This window comes from Lactuca saligna, chromosome 6, assembly GCF_052625555.1.
Source record: "Lactuca saligna cultivar CGN05327 chromosome 6, ASM5262555v1, whole genome shotgun sequence".
Taxonomy (NCBI): domain Eukaryota; kingdom Viridiplantae; phylum Streptophyta; class Magnoliopsida; order Asterales; family Asteraceae; genus Lactuca; species Lactuca saligna.
The window spans coordinates 84700601-84710976 of record NC_136422.1 but is presented as its reverse complement, the minus strand read 5'-3'; positions in this window follow the sequence as shown (position 1 = coordinate 84710976).

Below are 10376 nucleotides of genomic sequence, written 5' to 3'. Positions count from 1 at the left end.
TCAATTGATTCATACATGAAAATTTAGATTTTTATTTCCTCAAAGGAATTTACTAGGGTTTCATCAGGTCGGCAAGCCTGACGAATAAAGATGCGGAATACCAGGTGGTTGCTATTGAGTCCTTAAGATAGCTCGGAGAAGGCTATAGAATCGATTCCTAACGAAGATCTTGAAGGATCTAAGGTTTCACGAGTTAAGTTTTTCCGCACTTCCCAAGACGTACTATGTCTTTCCAGGGTAAAACCTTCAACAAGTGGGTACACTTTCACAGGTCATAGTAACTAAAGGTCCAATGGTTCTAAGGGGGACTCTTACGTGAGTCTGTGATCATAGCCGACGGGACCCAAAGATCGACAGGTTCCATGGGTGCTCCCGGTGTCGACAAGTTCTTTATTGTCTTAGCTTTGGAAATGATCTACGAGTATGACTGCTTTGCTTATCTACATGAACAAGAGAATGGTTCGACCGAAGGGCGTCACTACCTCCTCGTAGTGATCGTATCATGCCCTGATTGCTGACTTGCACACATTGTGCTTACTGAGGTTTGGTTACGAGGAAATTCCCGGGATTAGATCGATGCGAGACTAGACTACACGTTCGGAAAGAATTCTCAAGAATTCTTTAGAAACAGCATCGGGAAAATATCGTAGACTTCTCGTGTCTCGATGATCACTTGGACGAGAGATACACGAGTAAACTTTTTAAGCTTTAATGTACGAAGATCATGGGAGTCAAGTCAGAGGAAGATTAGAACAAATGGCTTTCTCGAATCTAGGAAAGACAGCATGAATGAGGCTCGGTCATTACATGCTAAGGGTGACATAAAAGCATTTCATAAAAGTTCACCAATAGATCGAAGGGAAAAGAATAATCACTCGGATTGAGAAAACAATCTACGAATATGACGCAAGCGTTCTCATTTTCATATGATAACCATCTCAAAGACATACATTTTCAGTTACTCGTAAACGATGGGGTTTAGAAAATGTTCAAATGGATGGTTAACGAATTTCTTTCGGTGCTAGAATCGAAAAGAATCACAGGCATATAAATTTAACGAGGGAAAATATACCTGTGGCAACCGTGGGATCGGTGGCTGTCTCTTCTTGTCCTATCGCTAAGACTCTTCCAATGTTACCAGGTTTTACAGTCTTCGGACAGTTTCGCCTGAAATGTCCCACTTCTCCACAACCATAGCAGGCCCGATTGATGCCCGCTCCAGAAGTTTGACTCGTTGATTGAGTTGGCGTCTTACAGTTCTTCGCCATGTGACCCTTTATGCCACAATTGTTGCAAATTACCTCTACACATGGACCGGACGAAAGATGATGATAGTTGCACTTGCCACAACTAGGAAGGGTTCCAGCATACCTAATAATAGATTTTCGGGTTGAGGACCCATCAACAGAAATAGTTGCAGAGGAAGTGACAGCGTGAATTGCCACCGTTTGCTGTCTCTTTGAAGACTCGTGTGATGTTTGGCTTTTCTCTTTCTTCCCAATTTTTCTTTTCTCGCCACTCCTTACCGTCGGTTCAGTAGTGGTAACTGTCTCTTCAAGATCATCACTGTGATCGATTAGGATTTGTGCTAAACATTTGATGCTGTCGTACGTATCCAGCCTCGCAGCTATGACATTTCCTTTTGTTGGCTGAGTCAGTCCCCAGATAAATCTCTCTATCTTCTTACTTTCCGGGGTAACCATTCCCGGACAAAGTAGTGCCAAGTCGTCGAACCTGGAAGTATAAGCAGCAATGTCGGAACCTTTCATCTTCAAGTTCCACAGTTCATGTTCTAACTTTTGCATTTCTCCCCGATGGCAGTACTCAGCCAGCAGAAGTTCCTTCATGGCTTCCCAACCCATGGCGTTGGCTACAGGTAAGGTTAGGGATTTGACTCGGCCGTTCCACCAAGTCAAGGCTTTGTCAAGAAAGGTGCAGGCGGCAAACTTCACCTTGTCTGAATCTGAACAAGCTCAGATTTCAAAGATAGATTCGATCTTCTCGAACCATCGGGTAAGGGAAATGACACCTCCAGTGCCATCAAAAGACATGGGTTTGGCGTTCATGAAATCCTTATAGGAACCCTCCTTTCGGCGTCCCTGGCTATCTTCTGGGTTTTGGGATTGAGGACCACCTCCTGAACCGCTAGGGTTCATTTGTGACATGGCTGCCACCATTGCAGCTGTCATGATTGTCTGGAGTGATGCTAGGTCAAACTGAGGAGGAGGTGATGGTGGAGGAGGATTGTCATTGCTCTTCGAGCTGGGTCTCTTTCTCGGAGGCATCTTGATCTAAAAAGATCAGGAAAGAGAGGATCATAAGTCCTCTGAATTGAATCAAGGAGTATGGAACAGGGGATATCTCATCAAGACAGATATAGCATCATACTAAGCGATAAAGTAGGAAAGAGTTATCAAGACAAAACATTTTATCGCTAGAGGAATGTTCAAGTAACATTGCATATACGAGGATTTTCTACGAAGGATTGGCTCGAGAAATACTCCCATAGTATTTCATGGTTCACTGCAACGACGATTCGTTGTTTGAGGTATTAGGTAAGTTTTAGGCATGCTGCGTACTACAGTCACTCCCAAGCACATGTTGGCCGTGTCTCGAACGAAAATAGTTGGCCAGGCTATATTGATCCTAGACACGACTACATAACTGCCCAGGTTTAACCGCAGTGTACAACATCCATTTACTTATGTTTTGTTCTACTTGTAGTTACGGATTTCGACGGGTCGGTATACTTGTATACTTTTGACAATACTTACAGTTTTGAAGATACTTTTAATTCAGAGCACTTAGGCCCTTTAATGTTTATAGTTTTATAGAATGTAAGGTTTGGTATACTTCATTCACTATAAACAAGGGCTCTAATACCAATCTGTCACACCCCGAAAACCGAAGGCGGAAACATTTTCGGGGTTGACTCCACGTAGAGTATCAAATCCAATGTACATAGTAAGTAAAGTAAATCAACAATTACATTACATATATGAAAGATTTACATTTTTTTCAAAAGCATAAGTTATACAAGTGATACATAGTATATATAAGCAATACAAAAATGAGTCTTCGGAAAACTCCGTCTTCACACAAAAGGATCTTCGGGTACCTGTCTAACTCGGACCTGAGAATACAAGCGGTTTGAAAATCAGCATAAAGCTGGTGAGTTCATAAGCGTTTAGTTTTTCTGAAAATGTACAAGTTCCTTTGTTTTCCTGAAAAGTAATTATCCAAGAAAATCCCATATTTTCTTATGTAAAGTTAGTTTCCCAATCCGAAAGTAAAGTAAACGATGTTTAATTAAAACATGATTGTTCTTGTGAAATGTAATTCAATCGTTTAACTTATTACACTTCTCTAATTTCGTACTACTATTACTCAGGAAGAACCCCATGTTCTCCTGACTGTGTGTATGTGAACTATTACTAGTTTCTGACTATGTTCGGTGTCCTTCCCAGGAAAACCCCATGTTTTCCCTGACTGTGTATATGTCTTTACGGTTCTGGTTATGTTCAGTGTTCTCCCCAGGAAAACCCCATGTTTCCCTGACGGTGTGTGTGTATCTTTACTGGTTCTGGTTATGTTCAATGTTCTCCACAGGAAAACCCCATGTTTTCCTGACTGTGTGTATATCTTTACCGGTTTTGTTTATGTTCAGTGTTCTTCCCAGGAAAACCCCATGTTTCCCTGACTGTGTGTGTGTCTTTACTGGTTATGGTTATGTTCAGTGTTCTTCCCAAGAAAACCCCATGTTTTCCTGACTGTGTGTGTATCTGTAATCCCTAAATGTACATTAGCTTTACTACGTACATAAAGCTAGTAAATGAATCTGAAACGTTAATAATCTAGATTGCGAGTCCTTAACCATACTTAGACTGGATATGACTCGGACCATGGTCAGTATCCTATTTATGACTTTTGTCACACTTGAACCATTTGGTTCGGCTGTAGCTAGCAGCTAGGTGTAGGATTGTCAGTCCCGTATAGATCTATACACTCAAGCCACGCTCTCCTACGAACGGAGATTCTGGTTACAAGGTTAGTCCTCCACCATCTCGTGCCATGGAAGTGTTACAAGGACGTGTCTCCAATCATTAAGATTACTCTTTCCTTTTCGACTAGGAAAGTAGTATCTACAACTGATTATATTCTACGTACCTGTCCTTTACACTCGAGCCTAGGTGTTTTAATAAGGACATTACACTCGAGCCTAGGTGTTATTTAATGATGGCTGTCCTTTTACATTCGACCCTAGGTGTATTATTAAGGACATTACACTCGAACCTAGGTGTTATTTAATGATTATGGTCCTTTACACTCGATCCTAGGTGTTTTATTAAGGACATTACAATGATTTATGTATTCTATCAGTTTAAATGTGAACAATCAATTACCAAGTACACAATATAACAGTGTATAATAAGAATTGAAAATCGGGTTAAAACAAACAACTCTGCAAGCTAAAACGGTTTGTTTAAAAGGTTTTCAATTCTTAAAGTGTACAATTATGAAACCATATAATTAAAATCATGTGATTGAGTACATGATATACTTGTACTTTTGCTTGTATTCCCCCCCCCCCCTGAAAACATTGAAAAAACATTGAAAAAGGGTAGGGGTATGAACTCACCGGACTCGGAAACGTGTCGGTTTTGAATGCTAGACGTTGGTTCGTGGTTTGATTACTCGCGATGACCCTATGTAAAATGAAATAATGTCCATATATATACAATTAGAGATACATTAACTAATCATGTGGAACATTACACTCCAATGAGGTTAAACACCTCAAAACGAGCGTTTGGAGTGACCCGGGTGACATCTTCGGACTTGTAATGGCACTAGGGACTTGGGACGTGAGTTTACTCTCCATAAGTAAACATTTAAATGAGTTTACAACCATAAAACACACACATACATGAGTTTACGGCCGTAAACTCATGTGGGTGTGGTTTTGATGGATTAAGGGCTCAAATGGACATAGGGATTGCTAGAATGGATTATCTAAAATACATTGGAACACTTGGAATGAATTTAAATAATCAAAATGATTATTTTATGGGAGTTTACAGCCTAATATAGGCTACTGGTCGTAAACTCCTTAATCTTCATGAAAATGGTGTTAAATGTTGTTAAAACAAATCACATGTGATTACTAGGATTATTCCAAGACCTTACATGAGTTTTATGGGACATTTGAGGGGTGTTATGGAGTTTACGGCCCATGAGACCCTCCTCATGGCCGTGAACTCTTATATAGGGTCATACAAAGTGTTTCAAGGTCTAAATCTTGCATAGAAGGGCTTCTAAAATTCATCTAAAGGCTTTAGGGGTGTTTAGTTTGCATTCTAACACCAAAAATATTGGAGTTTACGGCCCAAGAACAAGCCTTGGCCGTAAACTCTTAGAATTCCCACAAATGATGTGTTTAAGTCCCTTAAACTATTTTTGGTTGGTCCTTTGATTTATTCCAAGGCTTTTGGTGGTGTTGGATGGCTTTCTAACACCTTAGAATTGAATTTATGCCTTGTTTTGGGGAGTTTACGGCCCAAGCACTCACCTTGGCCGTAAACTCACATAAGTCCCTCAAAAGTTATGTTTCAAGTGTCCAAATGCTAAAACCAAGGTCCTATAATTCATATCTAAGCCATAGAAGTGATTTGGAAGGGTTTAAGGGCATGAAAACCCTAATTATATGAGTTTACGGCCCAAGAATGATCCTTGGCCGTAAACTCCTTTAAACATCACAAAATTCATGTTTTAATTGTTTAAGGTTCATATCTTGAAGTCCGGTAGCCATATCTAAAGTCCAATTGAGTTTAGGAAGGAGTTTAAGGGCTTAAAACCCCATTTAATGGAGTTTACGGCCCAAGCTTGCTTCTTGGCCGTAAACTCATGTTCTTGGTCCTAAAACTCAATTAGTTCATCAATTTGAAGGCTAAAGGTGTTGAATAGTATGTTAGGGAGGTTACTTTAAAGATTTGAGGCCTTAAACTTGAGACTTGGAACTTAATTCTAGCTTGAGGAGAGAGGTTGAAAGAGTTTAGTGAGAAATTGGCCAAAGGCTTCAAAAGGAGTCTTAAACATGTTTATATAGTGTTCAGGACTTGGACACGATAGAATTCTACCCGATACCGGTGTTAGACGGGGTTTTTGGTCGTACCCAATTAAGTTACCGTAATCCGATACGGTAATATCTAGAAATATTCCGATCACTAAAGTTGAGTGTTAAAATGATTTTTAAATGTATTAAGACATCCATTAAGTCATTTTAAATGTGTACTAGATAATGACTTAATTAAACGGAAGATCGGAAATCGAAATCGGAACGACGATCGGTTGCGCGAATTGTACTACGAAGGAGTTACAATAAATGATATGGAAATTTCGGGTTGTTACAGAACCCATTCATTATTGGCTGTTTTTAGGCTAAATGAGTTTCAAGGTGTCAATGGGTTAGTTAGTGGATTTCCTTTTTACCTAATGAGTGAGAGTTCGGACGTAGTTCCTAGTTGAGTTAGTTGTGGGTTTGGCATAGAGTTAAAGGCCGGTGCGTAGCAGCAGCGTTATAGGGGTTGTTCATCATCCGAGGTGAGTCTTCTCACTATACTTTACCATGAGTGGTATTTGTGTGATAGAGATGTCTTATGTGCTTATATGTGTTTTGTGATATCCTGCACTATTTCCTTGTGATTTATGTTGTGTATTACTCAAAGTTTACAGAGTTAGGACCGGAGGGTCCATAGAGTTAGGACTGGAGGGTCCACAGAGTTTGGACCAGAGGGTTCAGCAGAGTTCTGGGACTGGAGGTCCCACTGAGAGACAACGACCAGAGAGTCTTGCAGAGTTATAGCCTCGAGTGGCTAATTACATGTGCGTGGTAATTTGGGGAACTCACCAAGTTTTGTGCTTACCATGTTATGTGTTATTTGTTTCACGGTTTTCTCAGAATCGTGGGAATGCACCGGCTCGGTTGTACACACCAGAGAAGGAGTTATGTTTTGAGAATCCTGGATTATTATTAAATAATTATAGAGTTGTATTTTGTAAATGAATTGAATTGGATTTTCGTGAAACGTGTTATGAAAATTATGTGATTTGTAAAGTAAAATTTTGTTTGAAAATTTACAATGTTACTAGTTGGTATCAGAGCCATGGTTTGAGGGATTCGGATGCACCTTCTAGTATATCTGGACTCAAACTCAGGATTTGAGAAATATTTTTGTTGATGTATATTGTAAAAGTCGAATAGAGTGTTTTGTGTAGTTTTGCATTTTATGTTATTTTACTAAGTCATCTTTTGTGCGAAATTAAAATGTATAGACTTAGTATATTTTTTGTTTGTTCCCTATAAATAGGGACTTAGGCTAGAAGTTGAAGTACGATGCTAGAACTCACTTCTGCTTAACTTTGTAATCAGTCTTAATCAATATGAGATCTGATTAATATTTACTCTCTATGTTCTTCATCTTAAATCGTTCAAATCTATCTTTTCTTTTCTAAATTCTCGATAACAATTCTCATCAATTGGTATCAGAGCAGGATCCAAACTGCTTAGATCTGATTTTCGTATAAGAATCATTTGTTTTTTGAGTTACAAATTTACTCAAAATTTTCCGCACATTTTTGGTTTTGAAAATCACTTTTGATCTTCAGATTTGAATTGATTCTGCATTTGAATTGTTAAGTCGAGTAATTGATTAGTGATTTGTGATCAATTCATTTGATAAAATTCTGAAATTCATCAAGGTTTCAAGTTTTCAGATATTTTCTGTGTTCATCAATGGCGAACTTCAACATGAATTCAATGACTTCTTTCTCTCATTTACTTGGTTCCTCAACCAAAATTCTGATGTTAATTCCAGATTACTATGATTAGTGGGCTGATAGAATGGAAGATTACTTAAATGGAATTGATGAAGAACTTTGGAAGTGTATCGATGGAACAGTACTAGCTCCTGCTAATGTTCAACCAATTGGTTCATCCATTGCATCTACTGATGTTGAAGAACAACGAAATCGATTGAAGAAAAATGAAAAGAGATGCATGAGAGAACTAAGAGGTGCTCTACCTCCTGTGGTTTACAATTACATTCGTAGTTGTAAAACAGCAAAAGAGATCTTGAATACTCTAAAAGAAAGATATCAAGGTAGTGAAAAGTCGAAGATCAACTCTGTGAAGCAATGCCTAGTTGAACTGAAGGAATTCAGACAAAAGGATACAGAAACTCTCGAAAATTGTTATGATCGTCTGAATGAGCTTATGTTTCGCTGCAATAGGTATGGTATTACTAGATCTATCATGGAGTTCAATTTAACTTTCATTATGAGTCTTCGCAATGAATGGCGAGGTGTGAGCATGATGATTAAGAATCAACAATGTTTTGATACAACTACATTGAATGATCTTTACAATCAACTGAAAACACATGAATGTGAGGTCACAGAAATGTATGAAGAATCAAAACAAGTTATTGGTGGTCCTTTGGCTCTTGTTTCAAAAGTATCAGAAACTGATGAAAAAGATGGTTGAGATGTAGAACGATTTTTGATGAACTCTGATGATGAAGCAGTAGCATACTATTCAAACAACAGAGTTAAAAAGTTTTTCAAAAAGCCTTTTAATCCAAAAGGAAAGAATGGTGATGTGAAAAATGATGTAACAAGAAATGGAGGCGAACAGAAGAAGAAAATGGAGAAAACAGATGGAAAACAGAAAAATGCGAATGAAGAGAAAAAGTTGAAGGGTGATTCAGGAATTTACTGTCACTATTGCAATGGTGCAAATCATTTCGCAGCTGATTGCATGTTGCGAAAGAAAGAAGAAAAGAAAGAAAAAGTCAAAGATGAAGCTTACTATTCCGAAAAGACTGAAGAATTACGTGTAAAGAACAAAGGAGTGTCTTTAGTTGCTAAGGGAGAATCTGATGAAGAAGAAAGTGGAACTTATCAGATCCGGTATTCGGGATCTGATGATGAAGAAATGAGGCATCCCACACATGGAGCAATGTTCGCTAGTTTTGAGGATTGCGAAGAGAACATTTCAGGGCAATGTTTTATGTCTAAATCCACTGACAAGTCTCCCATGACAACCAAGGTACGTGAAATTCTTGAATCTTTTAATATTCCTTTATCTGCTTATGATGCTGAAATTGTTTCATTTGATGATATTGTGGCTTATTTATATTCTGTTATTGTGTCTGCTAGTAATGAAGCTAAGAAATTAAATTTACAACTTAGTTAGACACGAAGGGATTTAGAAATAAAGAAGAGCAGAAATGAAAAATTAGAAATGCAAGTCAAAAATATAGATTGTGATAGGAATAATCTTTCTAATGATGTTAGGTTGTTACTAGCACAAAGAAACATATATTGTAATTCAGCAAAATGATTGTATGCAAAATTAACAGCTTTACATCATTCTTCTGATATTAGCAAAGAACAACATAGGAAACTTTTACCTTTTCTTGAGTATGAGCGTGAAAAAGTTGATGTTGTTTCTTATGATTGCGAAAGTACAATTGCTCAGTTTAACAAAATACCTGATGATAGATATTCATATGGTATTGTCAAAATTGATGAATTTCTGAATGCTGATGAGTTGGTTCACATTGTAAATTAAAGTTTGACAAAAAGGGAACAAGTGAAAATCTTAAAGAAAACCGAAAATTCAACTCTTACTTCACAATTCAATGATGCTGATATTGATGAAAATTCTGATAATGTGAGTGAAATCAGTGAAATAGAAGAAGAAGAAGAAATTGATTGTTCTCAATTGTCGATCATTAATATCACATCTAAGATCAAAGGTAAAGAAATAATAGTTGATTCAATAGTAGAGGATGAAGTTGATAAATCTTCAACTTCGCAACATAGTAAGTTTGATAATGTGGAAGTTGAAAGCTGGAAATCTGATCATACTAATGAAAATAAAGAAGAACAGAAAAATTCAACTGAAACATATCAAAGGGTTGTGGTTGATCAAGTGTTTGAAAATACAAAAGAATTTGACAATGTTTTAAATGACAAAGGCGCACATTATTTGGAAACCAACACAGTGGTATATCCAAATTTTGTATGTACTGATAAAACTATTTTTCCAAATCAAGTTTTTGTCACTACTGGAAATGCTGAGAAAGTTCATCCTGAGTTCAATAAAATGATTGAAAAAGATAATCAAAAGTCTACACCTGAAGGTTTCTTCGCGAATCAAAACACAGTAGAAAACAATTTAACTCAAAATTCTTATGTGTTTCAAAAACAAAAATCATTACAAAAATGGGTGGTTAAAGGTGAAAAATCAAACAAACCTATTGAAAAAGCTGGAAACTCAAAGGTTGAAGTGAAATTAAATTCTCAAGAATTCA